The sequence below is a fragment of the Bos indicus genome, chromosome 17 (genome assembly GCF_029378745.1).
Source record: "Bos indicus isolate NIAB-ARS_2022 breed Sahiwal x Tharparkar chromosome 17, NIAB-ARS_B.indTharparkar_mat_pri_1.0, whole genome shotgun sequence".
Classification (NCBI taxonomy): Eukaryota; Metazoa; Chordata; class Mammalia; order Artiodactyla; family Bovidae; genus Bos; species Bos indicus.
Window position 1 is genome coordinate 12,754,906 of NC_091776.1, and position 26,452 is coordinate 12,781,357.

Sequence of the window (26,452 nt, forward strand, 5' to 3'; positions counted from 1 at the left end):
ACTAACTGTTGTGTATGTTGTATGTGTTCCTTGAAACACAGGCTTGTCTGTCTCAAGAAAATTAGTTAAGTAATCAATCCACGCACCATAGACCTGGGTTCTAAATAAGGCTCCTATCTGAGCACACGAACCAAGCAGAGATTTGGGAGAATTGCCAGGCAGGGACTCCCTCAAACCGTAGTCTGAAGCTTTATCTTCAAGAGAGAATCTTCCCTAAAGTTCTCATTTTAGCTTATTAAAAAATCACAAAGATGTTAAGTTAAACTGCTCAAATACTGCACTTTCTAGTATCTGCCTAGAAACCTGATGCAGTTACTGGAGTTGAACCGTTTATTAAAGATTGGTTTTTCCCGTCTGAAAGACAGTTTTCATTATGCAAATGAATGTTCTACAGGGCCTGCTACTTCTGCAAGTCAGCCAGCAATAGCTGTAAATGTTACTTTTTTGCCTAGGATCAGCAGTATGTCTTTAAAACTGACACTATCTTAATAATGAACACAGTTTGCTTAAAAAAAAAAAAAAAGTATTTTCTATATGTTGCAGCCAATAAGGTAGAACATTAACTTATCTGTTTAAGCACTGTATCTTTTTTTGATCTTTAAAAAAAAGGTTGTGAAATAATTTATCTTCCTCCTACCTTCTTCCTTCCAAACTTTATATACTTCACAGAATCAAACTGTTTGCCTAATCTGAAACCTGAATCCTAATTAAACTTTTTTGGCACATTATACTTTAAAAGGATTTGTACTATTTTGTAATTTAATTTCTAAACATACCACATCAATTTATAATTTAAGGTCTTCATTGTAATGTTCTAATTTAAAACTAGCAAAATTAGTGTCAATTATAACATGAAGGGATTTTCCTCTTGTTCTTTTGCTGTTATGAAGGATGACTGCTATATCACATTTTAGGGGTAATAACAGCTTTTTTTGCACTATGTAAATACTAGTGGAGATTCTTCTGTTACTAACAAAATGATTATTAAAATGTAAAAAAAAATAATGAACAACAAAGTGAAGATTAGACTTAGATTTTAAGTAAATACATTCATGCAACTTAGCTTAGCTTTTTTTGTTTTCTTTTTAAAGAAAGTAACTCCAGAAGAAGTATTAAAAATACTTCAGGTATTTTTGGAGCAAATCAGATGACAGATCACCAGATTAGCCGGAATAGCTGCACTACGAGGTAATAACAGAAAACGGATATAAAGAGTCAAGAGATTTCAGTTCAAGGCAAAACGGAGATGCCTCTATTTGCTATTAAAGCATGTCCTGCTCATCTTGGTACCAAAATGTTAAGACCAGAGCCTCCAGGCTGGTGAATACACATTAAGACACTTTTAGAGGGAATTTCCCCAGGGGTCCAGTGGTTAAGAGTCCATCTTACAATGCAGGGGACGCGGGTTCAATTCCTGGTTGGGGAACTAAGATCCCACAAGCCACAGAGCAACTAAGCCCGCAAGCCACAGCTAGAGAGTCCATGTGCCACAACAAAGATCCCATGTGTGGCAACTAAGATCCCACGTGTGGCAACTAAGATCTGATGCTGCCAAATAAATAAGCAAGCCTTGGTAAAAAAAAAAAAAAAAAAAAAGATGCTATGAGACTGGGGTGCCTGCAGAGGGCATGGAGCACTGTTTCTGGTACTGTCCTGTGCATCTCTTCCATCTGGCTGTTCCTGACTTACATACCCTTTTACGATAAACCGATAACAGCGATTCAAAAAGAAAAGAAAAACCACAAACAGAAGTACAACAACAGAGAATACTTCATCAACCTCAATGTCATTTTATAACTAATGGCAAATTTCTCTACATTTTTATATTTAAATATCCCTTTTCTCCTTAGACCTTCCAATTCTCTCCCTAGTACCCCCCAGTTCCTTCCCTAAATACCTCAATCTTGAGCTTTTGGTGGGAAATGTGATTTTTTTTTTTTTTGAGAGCTGAAAGAGATTCATATAGCAGAATTGCCTGATTTCATTTGAGCTTTGTATCTTGGATCTCCCATTTTCTAGAAAGGTTTCATTGATTAAATGAGGCATTTTCTTTTCCTTCTCTCAAAAAAAAAATCAATTTTAATGTGTAAAAAAGTCTCTGTGAGGCTATCAGACTTTATCCCTTATCATCTCAATGTTGGGCACACAAAGTCAGTATCGTGCCAAATAATGCTTCTTCCCTCCCCTCCCCAATTAACGCTGTATATAATCAGACCAAAAGCCCCAGGAGCACTGTGAAAGTGTTAGCTGGTCAGCTGTGTCCGACCCTTTGCGGCCCTGTGGACTGTAGCCCACCAGGTTCCCCTGTCTATGGGATCCTCCAGGCAAGAATACTGGAATGGGTTGCCATTCCCTTCTCCAGGGGATCTTCCCAACCCAGGAATAAAGCGTCTCCTGCACTGCAGGCGGATTCTTTACCATCTTAGCCACCAGGGAAGCCCAGGAACACTGCAGGCATGGTGGATAAAAAACAAACACCTGGGAACTTGACAGTGAGAGTGATCCAAGCATGGGCTTCCCTCCTCCAATCACTGGCTGGTGACTTCAGGCAAGTCCGCCGTCCCTCCCTGACGCCCGATCGCTCAACTCAACTCGATAGGGACCAACTGGAGCAGAAAGTCATCCGAGCAGTTTTTAACACTCAGTATCTCTACTCTTTGTAAAGGAAATTACAAATCCTGTGTTTATGAGCACACTTGGCAAGGCAGGCCCATGGATGTCCTTCACCTGAAATATCACGCAATTGGGGTACTTTTGTGTACACACAAGCTTACCAGAGCAAATAAGCATGTTTGGATTAGAGGATGCAAGTAAGACAGAGGATCCAGGGTTTCATCAGATTTCTTAAACAGCCCTGATGGCCCTGCCCCCCACCCAAATTTAACAATGGCTGAACTACAAGACTACACTAAAGTAGACATTAAATGTAAAGAAAAAAGTTTTCCAAAGAATTTGCAGTGAACGATTTGCATCTCAAGATGCAGTGTTTACCAACTGAAGGGAGATTAATTTTAATGAGATCAACAGAACTACTGGAACATTTTTTTAGCACCATCAGTTTGTGATTTTATATAAGAAAAAAGCAAGGGAAAAGAAAGTGACCGGTTTCCAGAAAAGCAGAGATAAAACTACTTTGGCTTTGAAATGCATTACTTTTATGCCAGAATTATTCCTCCAATTATGTTCTGCTTAGATACGTAGGATCATTATCTTTCCTTTCTTAAGCACTTAAAAGACAACAGAAGATGACCCAGTAGAGCACAATAAGAGAAGGCAAATTTGCCTAAAAGCGTAAAAATAACAGTAAAGCTATGTCTATACCAGAATAATAAAGCCCAGCAGAACAATGCTGCGTTAGGTACTCTAGATATATTAATATATTTAAAAGCGAGGCTCTATGGGTGGGTGGGGGGAGACTCAAGACAGAAGCATATATTATGGTGGTGGTTTAGGTGCTAAGTCGTGTCTGATTCTTGCAACCCCATGGACTGTAGCCTGCCAGAATCCTCTGTCCATGGGATTCTCCAGGAAGGAATACTGGACTGCCATTTCCTTCTCCAAAGGATCTTCCCGACTCAGGAATCAAACCCCGGCCTCCTGCCTTTCAGGCAGATTCTTTACCCACTGAGCTATGAGAAAAGATTCCATATATACTTAAAGCTGATTCACATTGTTGTACAGCAAACTAACACAACACTGTAAAGCAATTACCCTCCCATTTAAAAAAGTAAGTAAAAAGGGGGAGAACAGTTAAAAAAAGACAGACTCTAGAGTGAGGCTGCCTTGTTCATATCACTGCGAAGAATATAACCACTAGGTACGTAGCCTGAGGCAAGACAATGAATTGCTCTGAACTCAGTTTCCTTACCTGTAAAATGTGACAACAGTATTTAGGCAAGTTTTGAGGCTTAAATGAGATATGAGCGTTAAAGACAAGGATATGGTAAAAACCCGGGGGGCGGGGGGCGGAAATCAGCTACTATTATTTCTCCTACCCAAAGCTCCAAATCAGAGTCCATGACACCAATGATAAATAGGATCCACAGAAAAGTCAACCTCATTTTATGCAGCAGCTTCGATGGTTACTTCCAAGCTTTTTTTAACAAAAGCAACTAGTAAACAGCAAAATTAAGTGATGTAGCTCTTTGTCTCTGACCCCACAAACTCATCCATAGACGTAACAGGCAGAGTAGCAGCTGAAAGATGAGTAGAAAGCAAGGATGAGGAGAGGCGAAGGTTCTAGAGGAGCAGTGCCCAACACTGTCCATCTGTGACGATTCGAACATTCTGTGCATACCTTGTGCAATGTGGTAGCCACAAGCCACATTAGCTGAGCATTTGAAATGTGGCTAGTGCTGCTGGGAAGATGAATTTTTATTTCATTTTAATTAATTTCAATTTAAATACCCACATGTGGTTATGGCTACCAGATTGGACAGCACAATATGGCTACCAGATTGTCATCCCCAGATGACAGATACACTGAATAAGGAGTGCCAGAAATTTAAGCAAAAAATAAGGATCTTTTTTTCCTGAACTGTTCATATGTTCAATTCAAATATTAGTGTCTGTTTTCAATAGAGAGCTGGTAACTGATTAGTTCAAGAAATAACGTATCAGCAGATACATCAGTATAGTGCAACTCCATGTTAAGGATCAGAGATGCGAAGTATGTGGTCCTCTGATATTTTAGAAGGTCCCTAAGGCCAAGTTAAATTCAAGCTCACATGAAGCATGATTCAGTGCAGGGATCAAAGCTGCAAAGGTCCTTATCAGCATCCCCAAAGCATCTGCTTGTCCACTACCAAATGGAAAGCTACTTAACGCAGACTTAACATCCCTTAATTTATCTTCAATTCTTTTCAGAAACTCAGAGTTCTGGAAGCCTTTCTTCTCTTCCAGAAATATGAGCGTTCCTCACCAGTTCCGCATTTCCGCTATAAACAGAATCCATGTACCACCCATATCTGAAGGATAACGCCAGACTCCTGCTCAGCTGCCCCTGTAATATGGTTTAATTATGATGACTGAACTAATAGGCTGACATCATAGACTTTTACAGGCTGACCCCATGTCATCCTGATGTATCATTTTGCACCAGTTCAGTGCTGTAAATCAATTTAAGATCTCAAGCAGGTTGAAAAGGCTGGTAATGATGCTTTCTGTGCCGTCTCTGGAGACTCTACATTATACACAACTTACATTATTTATAAAGCCTCAATGATGCCTCCATTAGCCTTGTAAGACTACACAAATGAGATCTTTTATACACACACAACTTGGCCTTGATTATGGCGGCGACTGCAGCTTAAATATACTCATCTAATTACACTCAAGTTTATTCTTTTTCCAATCTAACCAAGTTATTAAACCCAGAATTACTAGAAATCAAAATTACAAACTGCAATTTAGTTTTCAACTAATAAATGTATTTGGAAAAATGAGACACTTCCTTTTAATGCTTCACTGAGCTCAGTAGAAAACTGAATTCCAAGAGGTATAAGTTAACATTTTAAATGGCCTAAAAATTGTCACTTCTCTAAAATGCAAAGGTCATCAGCTCTTCAGGGGTATAACACCAAAGGACACTGAAAAAAGGAAAATTGTATTTCGTTACATACCTATGGCTGGAGCGGTCAAAACTAAATCAAGGACAAATCCCTACCCTCAGAAGAAACCCGATCCTGCCCGGATCCTCCAGAGGCTTTGGCATCACCCACCTCTAGAAAACCATCTCCCAAACCCTGGTTACAGTTTCCTAAAGAATTGCAATAGTGCACAAATGTACACCACCTGCACAGAAATATCAAATAACTGCAAATGGGAAGGACAGAGGGAGAGGAGAGCACAAACACTTAAATCAGTTACAGCATATTCAGGCCTGGCCCCTCCAACAGAATAACACTGATGCAAAATATTTATACCACTGAAAAATCGCGGGGCCGTGAACATTGATTCGGGCCTGATTCTTTTTCAATTGTGGCTCCAGTACAGCTCTCCTACCTCCAATAAAGCATCAGGCGGTAATCAGAAACAAGAAAAATCAACACAGAGCAGAGAACAGTTTTCTCATTGTGTTCCTGAATGTAAGCACGCTCTCCACGGCAGGCCACGAGAGCGAGAAATGTTCTGAAATCAAGGCATTCTGCGATTGAGCGGCGTGCTCAAAGTTTCAGCAGCAGAACAGCACACCGAGAAATCAGGCAACTTCTGTGTCATTCCACCTACTCAAGAAACTTCAGCTACGACGGCAAGAGACCCTCAGGGGAAACAAACAAGCGGCCGGTTGTCACAGCCCTTACGACAACGATGCTTTCTCGGGAGATGGTTGGGAGACGCGCCCGGATTTTCAGAAAGGGAAGTGCCTTACCGGCGATCTTGCAAGTGCATGGAAACAACGTCCGCGCCGCAAAATAAACAAAAGCCGCAGCTACTGTAGTTGTAAGATCCTGCAGGCATCGGTTCCCCCGCCCTTCCCAAAGTACATCAAGAAAACGCTCTCCCTGGAAGCCTTCATATATAAATATATATATATATTAATCAACTAGAAAAACAAGCCCACATCTCTTTCACACCCACCACCCCCACCTTCCCGCAGCAACAACCCCGAGAAACACTTAACAAAGACCGAGCGCAGAGTAAATGAACAGTTGTTACACCGCGAACTCACAAACACACATGCAGTGAGGCAATCGAATCCGGCAAAGGGAAAGGAATGAGACGACACTGCGACTCGGCGGGGGGGAGGGGGGTAGGCGGAAGAGAAAAAAAAAAAATTAACACGCCGCCGCCGCCAGACCTTTGAATAAATTAGAGGGAATTTCGGTGCGAACTTTCCTTGACCTCGACCCCCAAGAGGCTGGTGGGGGCAGAAGAGGGAACCCGCCCCGCACGCGGAGGGACCCAGGGCACCGGGTGTCCCCCTGGCGCGAGCCCGGCTCCGCGGAAAGGGCAGCACCGGCGGCCGCCTTCCGACTCCCGCAGGGGTCGCCCGGGCCGGCGCGGGACACAATGGGCCCGCGGGCCGCGCCGACCGCCCAGGCCCGGCTGCAGGAAGGGAAAGGGAAACGGGCGGAGGGGGAGGGTGGCAGCGGAGGGCCGGGCGCAGCCAGGGCCGGGAGCCCGGGAGCCCGGTTCCCCACCGCAGACCCAACAAAGACGCGAGGGGCACCGCGGCCCGAGCCCTGCCCGGCTGGTCCGGCGCCGAGGGCAAAAGGTGGCAGGTTTGCTCCTTTAGAGCGGCCGGGAGGCGCCATCATGGGCGGGGGTGGGGGTCCCCCGATCCGCCCCACGCGGGGAAGAGACCCCCTCCCCGCCGCAGCCCGCGCCACCGGCCCCGCGCTCCGTCGCGGCCACCCGGCCCGCCCCAGCCCGAGGCGGCGGCGCTGGAAAACCGGGGCGCCGAGGGGAGGGCGGGGACGCGACGGAGAGGAAAGTTGGGTTCGGGTCTGTTTCGTTTTACCGAGTTGGCTGCGCGCCCATCCGCGCGGGCGCACAAGTTGGCCGGGCGAGCCGGGTCCCCCGCGGCCCCGGTCCGGGCGGCCGGGCGCTGCGCCGCGCTGCGCTCGCAGGGTCCCTCCCCGAGCCTCGGCCCGGGCTCAGCGGCTCGGCCTCTCCTTCCTCCTCCCGCCCGCCCGCTCGCTCGCCCGCTCGCTCGCTCCCGGAGCCTGGATTGATCTGGTCGCGCTGGCGTCAGGGAGTCGGAGCCGCCCAGCCTCCACTCCTCGGCTGCCAATACTCGGCGCACTCGCCCGCCCGCCTGCTCGCTCGCTCACACGCGCACCCGCGCGCCGCCGCCGCCCGACCAGGGATCCTCTCCAAATTCCCGGCCCTGCCGGCGCGAGCGTTGGGCCCGCGCCGCCTCCCCCGCCTCCAGCCCCACGCCCCGCTTGTTCCAAGGAGAAAACACTACTGCCCCTGCCTCCTTGAGTCCAGGGGGAACGGACTTGCGCCTTACCTGCCGGTGAAGTTTCGCTTTCAGTGTTTATTTCCAAAATGTTCATCCACACTCCCACCGTGCCCACCGAACCGCAATGGAAACGCGGAGTGCATTTTGACAATTACCTTTCGAGCTTCGCCTTTTTACTGCCTAATTTTCCTTGCCCCTCACTTACTCAGTGATTTGCAAGCCCCAGAAGTTGCTCGTACCCAGAACTGGATAACCTAATGACTATTGCCTGTGTTTATACCAAACCTTGAATCAATCAATACGTGTGTTTTATGCCAGTTCGGGATCTAATGATGCCAGTTGGTTACCTCGTTGTTCCAGATGACAAATGCCATAATAGAACTTTACAATTTTTCCATCCAGTTTCTAAGTCTTTCAAATGACATGAACTTCCCCAAATAAAACGAACTAACTCCCAGCAACCTGATCTGCATAGACATTGACAGTGTCTTTTTGTAAGATTTAATTTTTCTCTTGGCCAGCTCTCTCTAAGCTGGCACGATATCTTGGATAATTACCATAATGCTGAGTTATGTTTAGAGGCGAATAATTATTCTGAGGAATAAACTTCACGTGTACCAAAAGAACCATTACCACCAGTATTTTTAGAAAATTAATGGTACTTTCCAATTGTTCATGAACTTTTACATGTGCACATTCATTTAAAATTCTTATTAGCTATTTTATTATTTCTGCATTCCATGTTTAATTATTCAAAGGAAATGCAACAAGTCCCTCAAAATATGTAAACCCTGTTTATACACAGATCACACTATTTATGCTAATTTCTTCATTAAATGATTTGAGCAGTTATAGATCAATTCTTGGGGCTTGTCTTAGTTTCCCTAAAATCAACATTTGACACAATTCTTCATTGTCTACTCCGTGAAACAATAGGTGGAGTAAGCCGTGTTAAATGCCACTTTGATCAGGTCATTCCTCTGCTCAAACCCTCCTTTGATAAAGAGAGTATGCTATATCCATATAATGGAACATTCAGTTCAGTTCAATCACTCAGTCGTATCCGACTCTTTGCAACCCCATGAATTGCAGCATGCCTGGTCTCCCTGTCCATCACCAACTCCCAGAGTTCACCCAAACTCATGTCCATCGTGTCGGTGATGCCATCCAGCTATCTCATCCTCTGTCGTCCCCTTCTCCTCCTGCCCCCAATCCCTCCCAGCATCAGAGTCTTGTCCAATGAGTCAACTCTTCACATGAGGTGGCCAAAGTATTGGAGTTTCAGCTTCAGCATCAGTCCTTCCAAAGAACACCCAGGACTGATCTCCTTTAGAATGCACTGGTTGGATCTCCTTGCAGTCCAAGGGACTCTCAAGAGTCTTCTCCAACACCACAGTTCAAAAACATCAATTCTTCGGCGCTCAGCTTTCTTCACAGTCCAACTTTCACATCCATACATGACCGCTGGAAAAACCATAGCCTTGACTAGACGGACCTTTGTTGGCAAAGTAATGTCTCTGCTTTTGAATATGCTATCTAGGTTGGTCATAACTTTCCTTCCAAGGAGTAAGTGTCTTTTAATTTCATGGCTGCAATTACCATCTGCAGTGATTTTAGAGCCCCCCAAAATAAAGTCTGACACTGTTTCCACTGTTTCCCCATCAGTCATAAAAAGGAAGGAAGCACTGACACAAGCTACATGGATGAAACTTGAAAAGACTATGCTAAGTGAAAGAAGCCAGACACAAAAGACCACAGATTGTAACCTTCCATTTATACAAAATATCCAGGACAGGCACACCTGTTGGAAGGTAGAATGATAGTTGCCTATGTTTGGGGGGAATGGAAGGGCTGAGGGTAGGGTGTGATAACCAAAGGTTATGGAGTTTCTTTAGGGGGTGACAAAAATGTTCTAAAATTAGTCTGGGTCTTCCCTGGTGGTCCAATGGCTGCTATTCCATGCTCGCAAAGCAGGGGACCAGGGTTCAAGCCCTGGTCAGGGAACTAGATCCGACATGCCTCAAATGAAGATCCTGCGTACTGCAACTGCTTCCCAGGTGGCGCTAGAGGTAAAGAATCCACCTGTCAATGCAGGAGACATGGGTTCCATCCCTGGGTTGGGAAGATCCCCTGGAAGAAGGGATGACACCCCACTCCAGTATTCTTGCCTGGAGAATCCCATGGACACAGGAGCCTGGCAGGCTACAGTCCATAGGGTCACAGAGTCAGACACAACTGAATCGACTTAGCACACATATTGCAACTAAGACCCAGTGCAGCCAAAATAAATGAATAAATAAAATGAAATTAGACTGTGATCATCATTGCTCAACTCTAAACAAATATACTAAAGCTCGTTGAACAGTACACTTTAAGTGGGCAACTTATATGACATGTCCATTTTATTTCAATAAAGCTGTTTTTTAAAAAGACCTGATGATTAACCCATGTTTGGATCCTGGATTCTGGGGGAAAGCTTTAAAAAGACATAGAGCTGTTAATTTTTTTAACCTATAGATGACCTTTCCCAGCACAGCCTGCTGCTGCTGCTAAGTCGCTTCAGTCATGTCCGATTCTGTGCAACCCCATAGACGGCAGCCCACCAGGCTCCCCCATCCCTGGGATTCTCCAGGCAAGAACACTGGAGTGGGTTGCCATTTCCTTCTCCAATGCATGAAAGTGAAAAGTGAAAGCGAAGTCGCTCAGTCGTGTCTGACCCTAAGTAACCCCATGGACCGCAGCCCTCCAGGCAAGAGTACTGGAGTGGGGTGCCATCGCCCTCTCCAGCCTAGTAGCCCCAAATGATAATTACTAATAGCACGATTCAGTTCAGTTCAGTTCAGTCGCTCAGTCGTGTCCGACTCTTTGCGACCCCATGGACCGCAGCCCTCCAGACCTCCCTGTCCATCACCAGCTCCCGGAGTTTACCCAAACTCATGTCCACACATGCTATGAAATTTGATTTTGCCCCAGGTTGCCAGGTACTTCTTTCAATGGAAATAGAAAATTGAACTGTTTTTAAAAGGACCTTATTCAGACAGTTGTGAAAACTTGAATGTGGGTTGCCTTGATATCATTGTATGCTCCCAAATGTTCCCTTGACTCCCGATTTCACTCAAAAGTTCTCACAAGGTGGAGAAGCCCCTTCATGAACTTTCCTTCCTGCCTCCCTTTACTCTCCTTACCTGTGCTCCTGCTCTATCTCTTGCTCCTTCCTTGAGTCACCGTGATCTTCTCACAAGTCTTGGAATCAACCGGGCTACACTCACACCTCAGGACCTTTGCACCAGCTGCTTTCTCCCCGGAAAGCCCTTCCCTCAGATGCGCACACGAGAGTCTCCCTCACCTCTCTCCCATCTTCACTTAAACATTCCTCTTTCAATAGGGCCTACCCTGGTCAACTTTAATCTCACCCCACCCCTACCACATCTCCACCAAATACATACACTTTGTATCCTCGTTCCCTGCTTGGTGAGGACACTTCACTTATCACTACCTAAGTACTTCCCTCACCAAAACTGCAGGATTTTGTGTCTATTCATCGCTGTACCCGCTGTGCCTAGAGCAGAGCCTGACACTGTTGGAGAAAGGAATGAGTGAATAAATCAATCTGCAAGAATGCTTACCAGTCTTCTCTGTCCATGGGATGTTTCTAGCAAGAATACTGGAGTGGGTTGCCATGGCCTCCTCCAGCAAATCTTCCCTACTCAGTGATCGAACCTGTGTTGTCTCCTAGCTTGGCAGGCGGATTCTTTACCATTAGCGCCACCTGCGAAGCCCAGCTATGTCCATGGAGGGGGAAAAACCTTCCTGTCAAGAAGTCCTAAAGGAAGAGGGAGCCTACCACGGGATTTGCAGCGAGAGTTTCTAAGTGCAAAGGACCCTGATGCTGAGTCTTCTTTCCCCTTTCACGGAAGAGCCAGGAGCCTCCGTGCTGAAGCGGGGAGAAGCTAGCAGGGGAAGGCAGGCAGTGTGTGAAGCCAGCTACACACGGGCTGGTGACTGCAGAGCTGGAAACACAGAGACGTTCTCTTGTCTCTGCTTCTCTTATCTTGGTGAAATAGCCACAGACCCTACTTCCTGAGAATTGGTGAGGACGGATGAGATGCTGGAGGTTGGGAGAGAGAGGAGCAGACATGAGATGATGGTTCTCTTTTGGGGAAGAGTTTGAGAGCAAATTTGCCAGGCAGCGCTATTAAGTGCCTGTTTGAGGTTAGTGGTCATGAATTTAAAGCAAGGCCAGTCAGCATGGCTGTGGCTTTCCCTCTAGCCTCGGTCGGCCTAAGGGGGCAGAGCTGGGGTTTTGCAGGTGGATGTGATGGAGGGAACCAGGGTCAGAAAGCGGAGGGTGTAGGCAAGGGAGAGACTCTGAAAAGCCATGATAAGGAGGGAGGAGAGGACACAGGAGAGTGTGATGATGATGGAAAGGTGAGAAGATCAAAGGAATGATGGTCTGGGGTTGGGGAGAGCGCTAACCATTGCTGGAGCTGGGAACCACTCCCAAAGCTGAGGAACAGTCTGAGAATGGGATGCTGGAGATTAAAATCATGGAGCTGGGACAGTCTGGGATAATGGCAAGATTCAGCAGTATGATCAGAGAAAGTGGATGGGCTGAGCTAGGGAGGTGGACCACATCCTCACAGAAAAGCAGGTATCATGGGACAGAAGACAAATTCATTTTGCTATGTAAGGAGTTTGTCCATCAATCATTAATCACTTACCAAAAGGTGGGCCCTTAAAATTGGCTGCAAATTTTATATATGCAAACTATGAACCCAAAAGCTTATGTTAGGAGATGGTTCTACAGAAAAAATAAATGCAATGTAGAGTTTGTGCTTTTTAAGTGAATTGAAGTGAATGTTTCCCAGGAAGGAGCCTGCCAAGAATCACTGGTGTGGTGTTCTTCACATTAATAAAGGAAGTTCCCTTCATTTTATATCTAGGAGAGATGATGGATGTTCACTAAACTTATTTCGGTCATCATTTCACGATGTATGTCATTCAAGTCATTATGCTATACACTTGAAGCTTATACAGTGCTGGTATCAATCACATCTCAATAAAACTAGAAGGAAAAAAGCAGGAGGCAAAAGTAAAGGGGGGTGTTCCAGTGAGAATGGGGTGGCGAGATTCATACATTTTGGATGTTGATGTCCCTTTCTTCTCGCATCATACCCTTCCCTCCAGAGAACTTTGAACTGCTTGTAGTTTCAGACGTATTTAGGCGTGTTGTTGAATATTCATGGGAAGACTACAGCCTTCTAAGTAATACGAAGGTGGGAGCTCTATTTAGTTTGTTTTCCGTTACATCCCCGAAGTTTGCACAGACCTACCACAGTAGACACTCAAATATTTGCTGAAGAAATAAGTCTGTAATAGAATGGCCGTGAAAATTCCAATGGGCATCTTTCTTAAAGTAGAGCATGTGTGTGCGTGCATGCATGCTAAGTTGCTTCAGTCGTGTGGCCTTATGGACTGCAGCCTCCAGGCTCCTCTGTCCATGGGATTCTCCAGAGAAGAATACTAGAGTGGGTTGCCATGCCCTCCTCCGAGGGATCTTCCTAACCCAGGGATCGAACGAGTGTCTTACGTCTATCTGTGTTGGCTGTCAGTTTCTTTACTACTAGCATCACCTGGGAAGCCCAGAGGACAGCATACTTCACAGTAATGCTTTTTTTCTCATGATGGTCCTCACTCTCAGCTCTAAATTTCAGATCTAATGATACTTCTAAGAATTTCCCAAAAGCTGTTGGCTGTAAGAGTTTCAAAACAGTCTGTACACTCTGTAAAAGTTCTATGTGGACATTTGATGATAAATATCCTGGGGACAGTAGAATTTTGGAAGAATTTCAATAGTTTCTGAAGTGTGTGGGGCCTTCTGGAATCCTTGCTTAGGATTATTCTCTGAGACCACATTTCCATTTGGGTCTGGTGACAGGCCTTTGAAGACCTTCCTCCCTTTTTCTACCACAAGGAATTTCAATATTGCTATCCCCCCAAACTCACAGTGAATATTAAAACTACCAAATTCCTAAACTAAAATAAATCGATAGGGTTCTCTTTGCTTATCTGACCTGTTAATTCAACCATTATTAACAAAGGCTGATCCCCTGAGTTTATGAGTTTACCACCTACCGTTCAAACTGTTGTTTCCAAATTCACCTAACAAATGTTCTGATCCCTGCGTCGTGCCAAGAATGAATGGCTCTGCACTAAACTGCTGAACTGTCACATCAATGCCTTGCCAATTAAATCATATGGGAGAATTTCCATGGGTTCATCCCTTCCATGTGATACTCCCATCCTTCTTGACACTGTCTCATATCCTTCCTTTCCCATGCCCCCAGTTGCTTTGATCTCATGCCTAAACCTCTAGAGTGGTGCCCCAACCCTCCTCCATACCTCAGGTGATCCTTAAAGAATTCTCCTTGCTGAAATAATCTCCCAAGGGGAGTGATCTGGGCATGTCATTCTCCTGCTCAGAAAAGTTCAATGAGGACTTCCCTGATGATCCATTGGCTAAAACTCCACACTCTCAATGCAGGGGGCTCAGGTCCAATCCCTGGTCTGGAAACTAAATCCTACATGCTGCAACTAGAGTTCTAATGCCATATTGAGAAAAAAAAATATCCCAAATGCTGCAACAAAGATCAAAGATTCCCCATGGAGCAACTAAGACCTGGTATAACCAAATAAATAAATATTAAAAAAAGGTTTAGTTTAGCAGTGCTTCCAATACACTTCTAACTTCAAGGCCTGGTACCCAAGGTTCTCAAAGCATGACCCCGACTCACATTTCCTTCCCGGTCTCACTCATACTCTCAAGCAACATGCTGGCACATTTGCAACAGTATTACACCAACGCATCTAAATATTATGTCCTGCATTCATACTTGGTGTATGAACCAGCAGCTCCGGTTTCCAAAATTTGGCCTACTCTTTATGGTCCAACATCACCTCCTAGATACTAAACAAACAAAATTCCTACTTATAGTTGAAATGGGACTTCCCTGGTAGTCCAGCGGCTGAAACTCTGTGCTCCCAATGCAAGGGGTCTGGTTTCAGTCCCTGGTCAGGGAACTAGATCCCACATGACACAACTGAGAGTTCGAATGCCACAACTGAGACCTGGTGCAGCCAAATACATAAATGAGTTAATTAACAGGCAACAAAAAGTTGGGATGGATGAGTGCATTGAGTTCAGAGTTCTCACTTTAACAAATGAGGGAAGTGAAAAGTTAAATAATTTGCCCAAAGTCAAAAACCAGTAAGTGGCAGAATCAGGGCCAACTCCAGGTTCCCTGAGCCTGAGTTCTGTCTTCACTATGCCAAAGCCCGCAACCTGAGGCCTTCTTGCTGCTTTTCCTTCTTGCCATGTCCATATGTTTGTTTCATATCTATTGCATGTCAAATATCACTCATCCTCTGACAGCTTAATTATCTATCACAAGGCACCATAAGTACATCATAGGGATAGATAAATAACATTAACCTTCTCTCCCACCCCCCCACCCACGCCCATCCCCAGGTAACTACTCTTTTCCTTCACACTATTTTGGCACAGATCTCACTGAAGAGTCTCATCTGAGTGCTGTTCTGTACTGAACTCGTCATAGCTGGAGTTTATTGAGCGTTTGCCTGGCACAGTGCTAAACACGTGAGAGGCACCGTCTCCTGGTGGTCTCACGACGTCCCTATGAAACAGATGCCCTTACCCTCATCTGCTGGTAATAACAGTGCCTATCCAATAGCGTTTGTGGGGAATAATAATCATGCTAATAATAGCTAACATTTCTTTAGTGTTTACTGTTTGTCAGGCTTTGCTTTGAACACCTTGCTGCTGCTGCTGCTAAGTCGTTTCAGTCGTGTCCGACTCTGTGCGACCCCATAGACGGCAGCCCACCAGGCCTCGCCATCCCTGGGATTCTCCAGGCAAGAACACTGGAGTGGGTTGCCATTTCCTTCTCCAATGCATGAAAGTGAAGTCACTCAGTCGTGTCCGACTCTTTGTGACCCCGTGGACTGCAGCCCACCAGGCTCCGCCGTCCATGGGATTTTCCAGGCAAGAGTACCGGAGTGGGGTGCCATCGCCTTACATATATATTATTAACTCCTTTATCTTTCAAAACAACCCTATGATATAGCTATTACATTATCTCCATTTTATAGATAAGAATGAAGCATCAGAATGTTAAGTGAATTGCCCAAAGTCACACAGCAAGTATGCTGATACTTCTGCAGTGCTTAACGTGGTATCTGGTACACTGGAGGTGTTCAATAATGGTAGCCAATATTCTTTTCACTGAACGTTCATGATGCTGTGTTGAGAATACAATTTCTGCATCCAAAGTCAAGTATTTTAGGTAGACTCATTCCAACAAAATATTTAGTGGATAGGTCAGTCTTTAAAAGTTTTAATGGCTATGTGATATCCAGAAAAAAATTTAAACATGTTTGCTTTTGGTGGCAATTTCTCTTCATGAGGTCTACATCCATTGATAAGTTTGCCCAAGGTAAAAGATGGGCTTTGGCTGCCTTTGACACAAAACAGTTGCTTAAGCAATATAGGAATGTGTTTTCTTGTAAAGAAAAACAAAAAAACAAGAAAAAGATCAGAAATAAGAATTCCAGAGGTGGTAAGGCAACTCAAAGATGTCAGGGTCAAGATCTCTGTGATTTCCTTGCCCTTCCTCTCTCACTGTTGATTATAAAATGGCTGCTGCAGCTCCAGTCATCATGTCTGCATTCCAGGCAGGAAAAAGGACAGGATAAGGACAGTAAGGGTGAACTCACTCTGAAGCTCTCGTAAGGATCACACCACTAGCACCACTGCCACCATGACTTGTGCTTACTTCTCATCAGCACATGGTATCTTAGGGTCTATTTTCAAGAATGACTGGGGGGAAAATGACTGGGAAACACCTTTCTTTTGTTTTTAATCTTAGAAAATTGTCAGTGCAACAAAATGGAACTTCTGTTAGTGATGAAGAAGACGAGGATGAATGCAGTGATGTGCTCCAAATAGCTCATTCTGGCTTGTGAGAGCTAATGGTTAAATTTTCAGGTTTTTGGTTTTTTTTTTTTTTCCAGCAAGGTGGTTGTTAAACACATTGGTAGCCTGAAGTATGTCACAATGGGAGCATTTACACCACAAAAACTGACAAACATCAGAAAATTAAGACTTACTTTCTTTTCTGTTGTTGTTAGACATATATACCAGCATCCCACTGAATATTGGAAAGGTAGCTAGAAGTCCCTGCTGCAGAAGGCTTCTCATCTTCCACACTCTGCGTGCATGCTGTCACCTCAGTCGTATCTGACTCTTTGTGACGCTATGGACTGTAGCCCACCAGGCTCCTCTGTCCTTGGGATTCTCCAGGTGAGAATACTGGAGTGGAGATGCCCTCCTCCAGGGAATCTTCCCAATCCAGGGATTCAACCCACGTCTCTTATTCTACCTGCATTGGTACTACTCGAGCCACCTGGGAAGCCCTTCCATATTTGTCATTTATCTCGGACCATAATGGCTGCGGCTTGTGAACACTTCGGCAGATAATCTTTTGAAGTACTTGGTATATTAACAACACCCCTCTTTTTATCGTGTAAAGATGTTGCTGCTGCTAAGTCACTTCAGTCGTATCCAACTCTGTGCGACCCCATAGACAGCAGCCCACCAGGCTCCCCCGTCCCTGGGATTCTCCAGGCAAGAACACTGGAGTGGGTTGCCATTTCCTTCTCCAATGCATGAAAGTGAAAAGTGAAAGTGAAGTCACTCAGTCGTGTCCGACTCTCAGCAACCCCATGGACTGAAGCCTACCAGGCTCTTCCATCCATGGGATTTTCCAGGCAAGAGTACTGGAGTGGGGTGCCATTGCCTTCTCCATGTAAAGATGTTAGGTGTATCCGTTTATATTAGGTTTTATTATTTTCCTAGAAATTGTAAAAGTTTTTCTTTGGTATTAAACTAAGGATGTCATAAAACACTCATAAGTTTCTGTCCTGGAACTTGAAAAAGTTTTATGTAAAAATACTCTGTTCTGGTAAGACTCACACACGTGCAGAATCAGCTCCTGTGTTCTGTGTTTAGAGAACTGTCATATCAAGCTGTCACAAAGACAGACCAGATTTTCTGAGTTAAGGTATAACTCTACTGAGGTATAAAAATGTTTTAAAATAATTTCTTCTTTCAAAATGTATTCCTGGAAAAACAGTATGGGGGAACATTTTCTTCTCCTGATTATAAGGAGGAACTGATGGTGTTTCCCTTAAAAGAGGAGACTCCTTAGGTAAGTCCTGTTTTTGCTGTCCTTTTTGAACACAACCAGGCCCTTGAGAACACAGCATTGATAGGCACAAAGACTGCTAATAAGGTGTATATACACTACTTATATATAAGTAGTATATACACTACTGTATATAAAATATAAAGCCAATGGAAATTTTCTGTATCTCAGGAAAGTCAAACCGGGGCTCTGTAACAACCTAGAGGGGTGGGAAAGGATGGGAGGAGAGAGGGAGATTCAAGAAGGATGGGACATATGTATACCTATGGCTGATTCATGTTGACATATGGCAGCAATCAAACCAATATTGTAAAGCAATTCAGTTCAGTTCAGTCACTTACTTGTGTCCAATTCTTTGTGACCCCATGGACTGCAGCACGCCAGGCCTTCCTGTCCATCACTAACTCCTGGAGTTTACTCAAACTTATGTCCATTGAGTCAGTGATGCCATCCAACCATCTCATCCTCTGTTGTCCCCTTCTCCTCCTGCCTTCAATCTTTCCCAGCATCAGGGTATTATCAAATGAGTCAGTTCTTCACATCAAGTGACCAAAGTATTAGAGTTTCAGCTTCAGCATCAGTCCTTCCAATGAATATTCAGGACTGATCTCCTTTAGGATGGACTGGTTGGATCTCTTTGCAGTCCAAGGGACTCTCAAGAGTCTTCTCCAACACCACAGTTCAAAAGCATCAATTCTTTGGCGCTCAGCTTTCTTTATAGCCCAACTCTCACATCCATACATGACTATCCTTCAATTTAAAATAATTTTTTTAAAAAGAGAGAGAGAAAAAAGAAACTTTTTGCAATGCAGAAGACACAGGAAATGCAGCTTTGATCCCTGTGTTGGGAAGTTCCCTTGGAGAGGGGCATGGCAACCCACTCCAGTATTCCTGCCTGGAGAATCCCATGGACAGAGGAGCCTGGAGGGCTACAGTCCATAGAGTCTCACAGAGTCGAACATGACTGAAACAAGTGAGCGCCGCATGGCACAGGCATCACCTTTAAAGTCCGTTGTGTAAATACAGTCAACCTTTTTCTTGTATAAGAGATTTTTCTTTAAAAAAATCTTGCTTTTTATAATTTACTCTAGCTAATGTTTTCTGACTATAGCCATTGTGATGAGGAAACTTATTTGAAAATTAAAACAATGATCAGCAATAATTGATCTATAAGGCTTAGATATCCAACTGAATCAATCACATTTTAGCCACTGTCTTCTCAAGAATTTTTGGAGGATAGCTGATAAATAACACTTCCTTTGTCTCCTGAGTATGGGGACAAACAATAACCAAACCCAAAAGTCAAGGACGTGGAACTCAAAACACAATCTTCATTATCTATAAAGTAGCTGGGAATATTTAGCCATAGATCTGTAGCCAAATTGGCTTGCTAATACTTTGCCTCCAAACTAGGCAGTCTCAGGCATTAGCATTGTGGGTTGCGATTTATCTGTACAGCTGGATTAAAAGGGTTACTCCTTCACCAAGAATACCCTTCTTCAGGTTCCCTAAAGGAGTCTTCCACTCTGCATGTGCACATACTCCAAGTTATCTCATCTTTCAAAAGAAAGGCTAATGTTGCACTTTTCCACTTGAGACAAGGTGATCAGGATTTTTTTTTTTTCCAGTTAACTCAGGGATACTCCACTCTGCTTATATAAAGCTCCCTAAAGTTTGCATTTGGTTGTTAAGGAACTCATAATCCATTATGTCCATTTCAAAGTTTGATTCCCTAAAGTCATAACTATTCAGTTGAAATGCTTTGTGTAAAAGCAAAGGAGAGAAAATAAGTGGTACAAAGATAGCAGTTCCTTGCAAGAGTCAAAGAACAGTATTCATAGAGTCCGCAAATGTCTATTGAGTGGCTACTGTGTTCTGGGCGTTGTTTAAGGCCTCGGGGTTACTACAGTGAACTAAAAGCTTTTCCTTTCGGTTGGTCTGTGTTTTAATTGAGGAGACAGACAATGAACACAAGGTGAGTGAAGATGTGATCATTTAAGCCAGGGAGACAAACGGGACGTGGCGATAAATAGTGACTTTAAGGAATGGGCAGCGTTCTGTTTTAGGTAGGGCAGCCAGAGATGGCCCCTCTAAGGGAAGAGCTTTGAGCTAAGATGTGGACAGAGAGAGGAGACAGAAAAAGTTACAGATCATCATCTGCACACTCTTCCAAGGACTTTGGAGTCTTTTTCAACTGCAATAGGGAGTCACTGAATGGTTTAAAGCAGGGGAGAGGCAGGATTTGAGTTACATTTTCCTGGGTTGTCTGTAGAAAAGGGGACCCACATAAGAATACAGAAAGAAAGCAGGCTGGCCGTTCAGAGGCTACTATGGAGGTCTCAAGAAAAGATGGTGGTTTCGGTTAGGCAGTAGTGATAGAAATGTAGCAAAGATCATAGAACGCTGTTCTAAGGATAAATGCCTCTTTTATAATAAGCTTCAAGGGGACAAGGATCAGGCCAGTGCAAGTTGCCTTTTCATGGCGACTTGAGTTCCTATACATTTCAGGAAATGTGTTTTTTTTTTTAAAGATGCTTGTTAAATGTTTAGATTTTCCAACCATACGTTCAACAACTGCAAGTCTTCTCTTCAAATATGAAGAATTACAGCATTTCTTTGCCATCAACATTTCTTTTTTCATTTTAACTCTATATCTCCATACACGCTGTATATCTTCTAATACATTCATAAATATAGAAAACAGAGCCCCCCCCAAATAAAACCCTTTGTTTCCAAATGCTTATCCAGTTACAATTCTGTGTCCTTTCCTGTCCAACTTGTTCAAAGAGTAGTTTATACGTGCTGACATCTCCATTTTCTTACAGTCACCCAGTGACCCACCGTGTTCTCATTTCCGTTTGCACCATGATGTCACCCTTACCAAGCTCGGTACTGCATACTGCTGGGTAGTTTGTGTATGCACACCTTAGCCCTGGTTAAGATTTCACTGACCTTTGTATTGCAAAATCCAGTGAATTCTTTAATGTCTTCCATTAGACAGCTCAGATTCACTGGGTACTACAAGTCAGTCCTTCATTCTCAAAAACTTTGTAAAAGACTGGAAACAACCCAAATATCCACTCAATAGAGGACCAGTTGAATTAACATAATGGTGCTGTTTGTGCAAAGAGAGCTTATCTTTTAGAGACATGTACTGAAATATTTGCTAATGCACCAATATGATGTGTGTTTTTCGTTTAAAAAATACTACGATTTAGTTGGCAGGAGGAAGTGGGTAGAAATATAAGTAAAATAAGATTGGTTGTGAGTTGACCATTGTTGAGGGCTCTATGGGAAATCATATTATATTCTTTCCACTCTTTTTTATGTGTGGAATTTTATATAATAAAAAGTAAAGCAAATAATTAAAACCCCTGACTCCCATGACTGCATTCCCCTAGCTCTCTCCTGCCTCTCTGACCACCTCCCTTGTCTTCCTTCTTCTGTACTTGTTCTGTAAATTGTGGTGCTTCACTCTTAACTCTTGGCTCTTCTCACTCCAACTGCTCCACTCGAGCAAGTTCATTGACCAATCTCCTGGCTCTAACTACCAGCTATCCTCTTGCCACTGGGGTCCAAACGGGTATCTCTGTCCCAGACCTCTCACGCTCTGGGCTTTAGATTCTCACACCCAACTGTCATACGATTATATTCCCCTGGAACTCTCACACATTCTTCAGATGCAACATATCCAAAACATATCACCATCTTCATCCCAAAGCTGTCCTTCATCCTGTAGTATCTACCACTATTCATGGCATCACTCACAGTCATCCAGCTTAGGAACCTGGAACTCTATCTTTTTTTCTGTGAACGCCTATTGAACACTTCCTATGTGCTAGACAGTAATCGAGGCTTCTGTGTTGGCTCAGGTGGTAAAGAATCTGCCTGCAATGTAGGAGCCCGGTTTTGATCCTTGGGTCGGGAAGATCCCTTAGGAAAGGCAATGGCAACCCCTTCCGGTATTCTTCCCTGGAGAATCCCATGAACAGAGGAGCCTGGTGGGCTACAGTACCTGGGATCACAAAGAGTCGAACACGCCTGAGCGACTAGCACTTCACTTTCAGACAGTAATCTAGATGGTGGAAATACAGAATTAAATAAGAGAGACAAAATTCCTGTTCTCATAGAGCTTATATTCTAGTTCTAGGTTTTAGATGTTCCTTTTCTCTTTCCTAAATTACTGATATTAGCCTCCTAAATGCTCTCCAGCCTCACCCCCTTCAAATACATCCTGCACAATAGTGGAGGTCCCAAGTGTGGCTCCTGCAGCCACAGCAGTATCGCTGGTTAGGAATGCAAGTTCTCAGGCCTCACACCAAGGTGACTGGATGAGAACTCAGGAAATGCAGCCCAGCCCTCTGTTTTAAAAGCCCTCTGTGAAAGTGAAAGTCGCTCAGTCATGTCTCTTTGGGATCCCCATGGACTATACAGTTCATGAAATTCTCCAGGCCAGAATACTGGAGTGGGTAGCCGTTTCCTTCTCCAGGGGACCTTCCCAACCCAGGGATTGAACCCAGGGATTGAACCCAGGGATCGAACCCAGGTCTCTCGCATCGCAGGCAGATTCTTTACCAGCTGAGCCACCAGGGAAACCCAAAAGCCCTCAGGGAAATGCTTAGTTCTGAGATCCACTGCTCTGAAAAGCCATCAGAGAAATGGATCTAAAACATAAGTCTGGCCGTGTTGTTTCTCAGCTTAAAACCTTTCGGTAGACTCTCCCTGAATACAGGGAGAAGTCCAAGCTCCATGGGAAGGTTCACAGGGCTCTCCAGCATCTGTTCCTGCCCACCTCCCCTCAACCATCAGCTTAATGAGACAGGCTGGGCCCTGGGGCCCTGGGCTGCTGTGCTGCAATGCTTGCACCTGGACACACCACTCCTTGAGCAACAAAATACAAAGAAACTGTATGAGAAGAAAAACAATTGCATACATGCATAGTTGGAGCAAATTCTTGACCTAAAAGATACAAAGAGACCAAAAACCCCAACTGCACCTTTGAGGAGCCAGGAGTAAAGGCAGGGTACTGCACATTGTCGCCTGCTCTCGACAGCACCAGAGGGGTGGGCAAGACACCTTAAGCTCGCCTGCAGCCCAATGCCCGGCACACGCTCACCCTCACCCCATATAAGGAACAAGCTCAGGCCCCTCAGGGAGCAAGCAAGCAAGGGACCCTGCTGTCTGAGTTCACACTTGCTGCAGCAGGGGCCCCAGTAAAGCCTTGCTTGAATTTCTTGTCTGGCCTCTAGTCAATTTCTATCGATTGGGGAAGGCCGAGGACCCTGGCTGGTGACATTAATACTCATACATCTTTTAAGATTTCCTTCTGGCCTGGCTTCCTCTAGGAAGCTTTCCCTCATTATTCCCACCAACCCAGTCAAAAGTACTACTTCTGTGCTTTTATAATACTGTGTGTGTGTCCATCACTTACAGGCCCATCATTGTATATATTACACATAAGCAGAGGAAAGCTTCAAGAGCTCTGGAGCCAGGTTAGCCCTGTGAGATTGGGCAAGGAGCTGACACTGTGTCATTTAGGAAATGGATTAATAGGCCTTCTATGGTAAGATTGTGGGAATTACATATAGTGTTGGCTGGCACTCGGCACAAGCTCAGTGTCCCCTATTTTGTGAATTGCCTTTGTGTGAGTATCTCCTGCCTGGATTATGCGAGCTGCTCACGAGGCAAGTGCCTGGGTGTTGCTCAGCCACGTGTTCAAGAGACCCACTACAGGGTCGGCCCCGTCACAGACGCTCAGCACACGTTTGCAAAGGAAGCAACTCCCCAAGCGTTATTTTAAACTCAGATGTTTGGGCTCTGGGTTTCCTTTCTTAAGTGAGCAATATACTATTTATGCTGAAATATTTATTTAATAAAGGAATACATTGAATCAAAACTGAAGAACATGATGAATACCTGTTATAATTTTATTGACTTTATTCTACTTAAGTTTCCTAAACGTCAATAATGCTAATTGTGTAAAACAGCCTCACTACGAAGTTTATTCTTTTGCCAAAATTGCTTTTCTTAAATGGTCCTTTCACTAATAAGGAAAAGCAGGTAAACTGTAAAAATATTGTGGCCTGCTAAGTCTTACTTCTACTTTTACAGTAGTGAGAACCCAGCCTGCATGAGTAAATTTTCTGCTGCTGAGTCACTTCAGTCGTGTCCGACTCTGTGCGACCCCATGGATGGCAGCCTACCAGGCTCCTCCATCCATGGGATTCTCCAGGAAAGAACACTGGCGTGGGTTGCCATTTCCTCTCCAGTGCACGAAAGTGAAAAGTGAAAGTGAAGTCGCTCAGTCGTGTCTGACTCTTAGCGACCCCATGGACTGCAGCCCACCAGGCTCCTCTGTCCATGGGATTTTCCAGGCAAGACTACTGGAGTGGGGTGCCATTGCCTTCTCTGGAGTAAAATTTCTAAATGTGTTAGAGCCCATAGCTCTTTCAGTCTTTCAGACTCCCATGCTTTGCAATTCTCATCTTTGCAGAAAGCCTCCCCACTTTGCCTGAATTAGGTATAAACCTTTCAGATCAGATAAACCCTGTGCCTTTTCAAAATTCTACATTTTCCAAAACTCTTCCCCTGCTACAAGTAGCAAGAGTTAGTATTAATCACTCAGTCATGTCTGACTCTGAGCCACCAGGGAAACCTGAACAAGTAGCAAGATACAGGTGATTTACTAGATCATTCTCTATATTAGCCTAAGGAGAAAAACATGGTACAAAGTCCCAGAAAACCTGCAACAATAGAGTTTCCTAACCTGGCAACAATTAAAAAACAAAAAAGATAAAATATTCTTCTTTCCCAGTAAGTAGAGGCTACCTTGGGGCTTCCCTGGTAGCTCAGACAGTAAAGAATCCACCTGCAATGTGGGAGACCTGTGTTCCAATCCCTGGGTTGGGGAGATTCCCTGGAGGAGGGCATGGCAACCCACTCCAGTATTCTTGCCTTGCAAATCCCATGGACAGAGGGGCCGGGCGGGCTACAGTCCATGGGGTTGCAAAGAGTCGTACACGACTGAGCAACTGAGCGCAGCACAGCACAGAGGCTGCCTTGATCTTTCCAGTCACTCTAGGGGGAGGGGGATCAAACTATTAATACACGTTCAGCCACAAGCATCCTTGGATAAGCTACATCTTACCATCATCCTGTTTCTTCTCACACAGTCTAGACATCACAACATGACTTAGACCTCAAGCCTTCCTGACAGTGTGGCTCCTAGAATTACAGACAGCGCAGCAGAAAACATCTTTCCTCACATTCTCTATTACTTCCTGGACACACATTACTCAACAGCGGCTGACCCACAAAGGGAGGAAAATATACAGTCTGGAATAGGTCTCGAGGTGTTGTCTCCTTTGTCTGTCATCTTTCATGCGCTAGAATATCTGGCATCAGGCCCAGAATATTGAGGTTTACTTCCCTTTCTTTGAAGCTCTCTATTTCCTCTTGGTATGGATACTTGTCAGTAAGCAAATGTTCTTTGGCTCATTTTAACTCTGAGAGACCTAGACTGAAGCCCTCCATCACACAGGCTTTCTCCCCAGGGTGTCTATATTAATGTGTTCCTTCCTTGCACCAAATCTTCTCCGAGGAACCTGGTCCCTCCCTACAGGGTTTTCAATGGGCAGAAAGGAACCGTCATTCATCTTCAATCCTGCATGGTAGTGTTTAGATACTCTCATGTCCCTTAGCTCTCTAGATTCGTCTTTTTTAATAAATATTTACTGAGCTTCTAACTGGCCCTCCTGTAGGTCAGTAAGGAACACAGAACTCCCGCTTTCATGGAATGGCTAACCTAGAGGATCCTGCAAGTGTCCTTACAGATGGCTTCAGACAGGCAGCCTGCTGGGAGGTGAGCAAGAAGAAACATAAAGAACCAGACCAGCACATGCAGATTTCCTGTTCTCAAAGCCCTCATTATTACCCTGTGGGTCCATTTTTCTCCGAGATGTGTTTTGCTTCTTACATTCCCAGAAACACTGAGCTTAACTGCAGGTGTTGTGGGAATACATTTAAGAAACTTAGAGAAAGACCGTAAGGGAAATGACTCACTGGGTAGAAATCCATGTCAGTAGTGTATCTGGAATGACCCACATACTAGCTTGAAGTATAAACGCCTCACCTTTTATTTATTCAGTGTATTGCTCGAGCACCCTCCTGCCCTCAGTGACAGGAAGTCTCCTTATTTCCCAAAGCCTCCCCCAACCACCCTACTTGGGTTGGGACACTAGAACTTAGTTCAAAGCAGATC

The 26,452-nt window shown here is 44.5% G+C and overlaps 1 protein-coding gene across 4 annotated transcripts in view; it reads right to left on the bottom strand.

Moving 5' to 3' along the window:
- The window catches only part of SMAD1 (SMAD family member 1), an 82,849-nt gene extending 74,736 nt beyond the window's left edge, over positions 1-8,113 (bottom strand). Inside the window, exon 1 of one of the 4 annotated variants that reach the window (XM_070769045.1) lies at positions 7,958-8,113. The gene's annotated coding sequence lies outside the window, so the exon portion shown is untranslated. Of the gene's footprint in view, positions 1-6,370; positions 6,528-6,670; positions 6,686-7,462; positions 7,741-7,957 lie in introns of those variants that run through there. The other 3 variants (XM_070769044.1, XM_070769046.1, XM_019977605.2) reach the window with 3 other exon arrangements.
- Between the last annotated feature and the right edge of the window lie 18,339 nt (positions 8,114-26,452).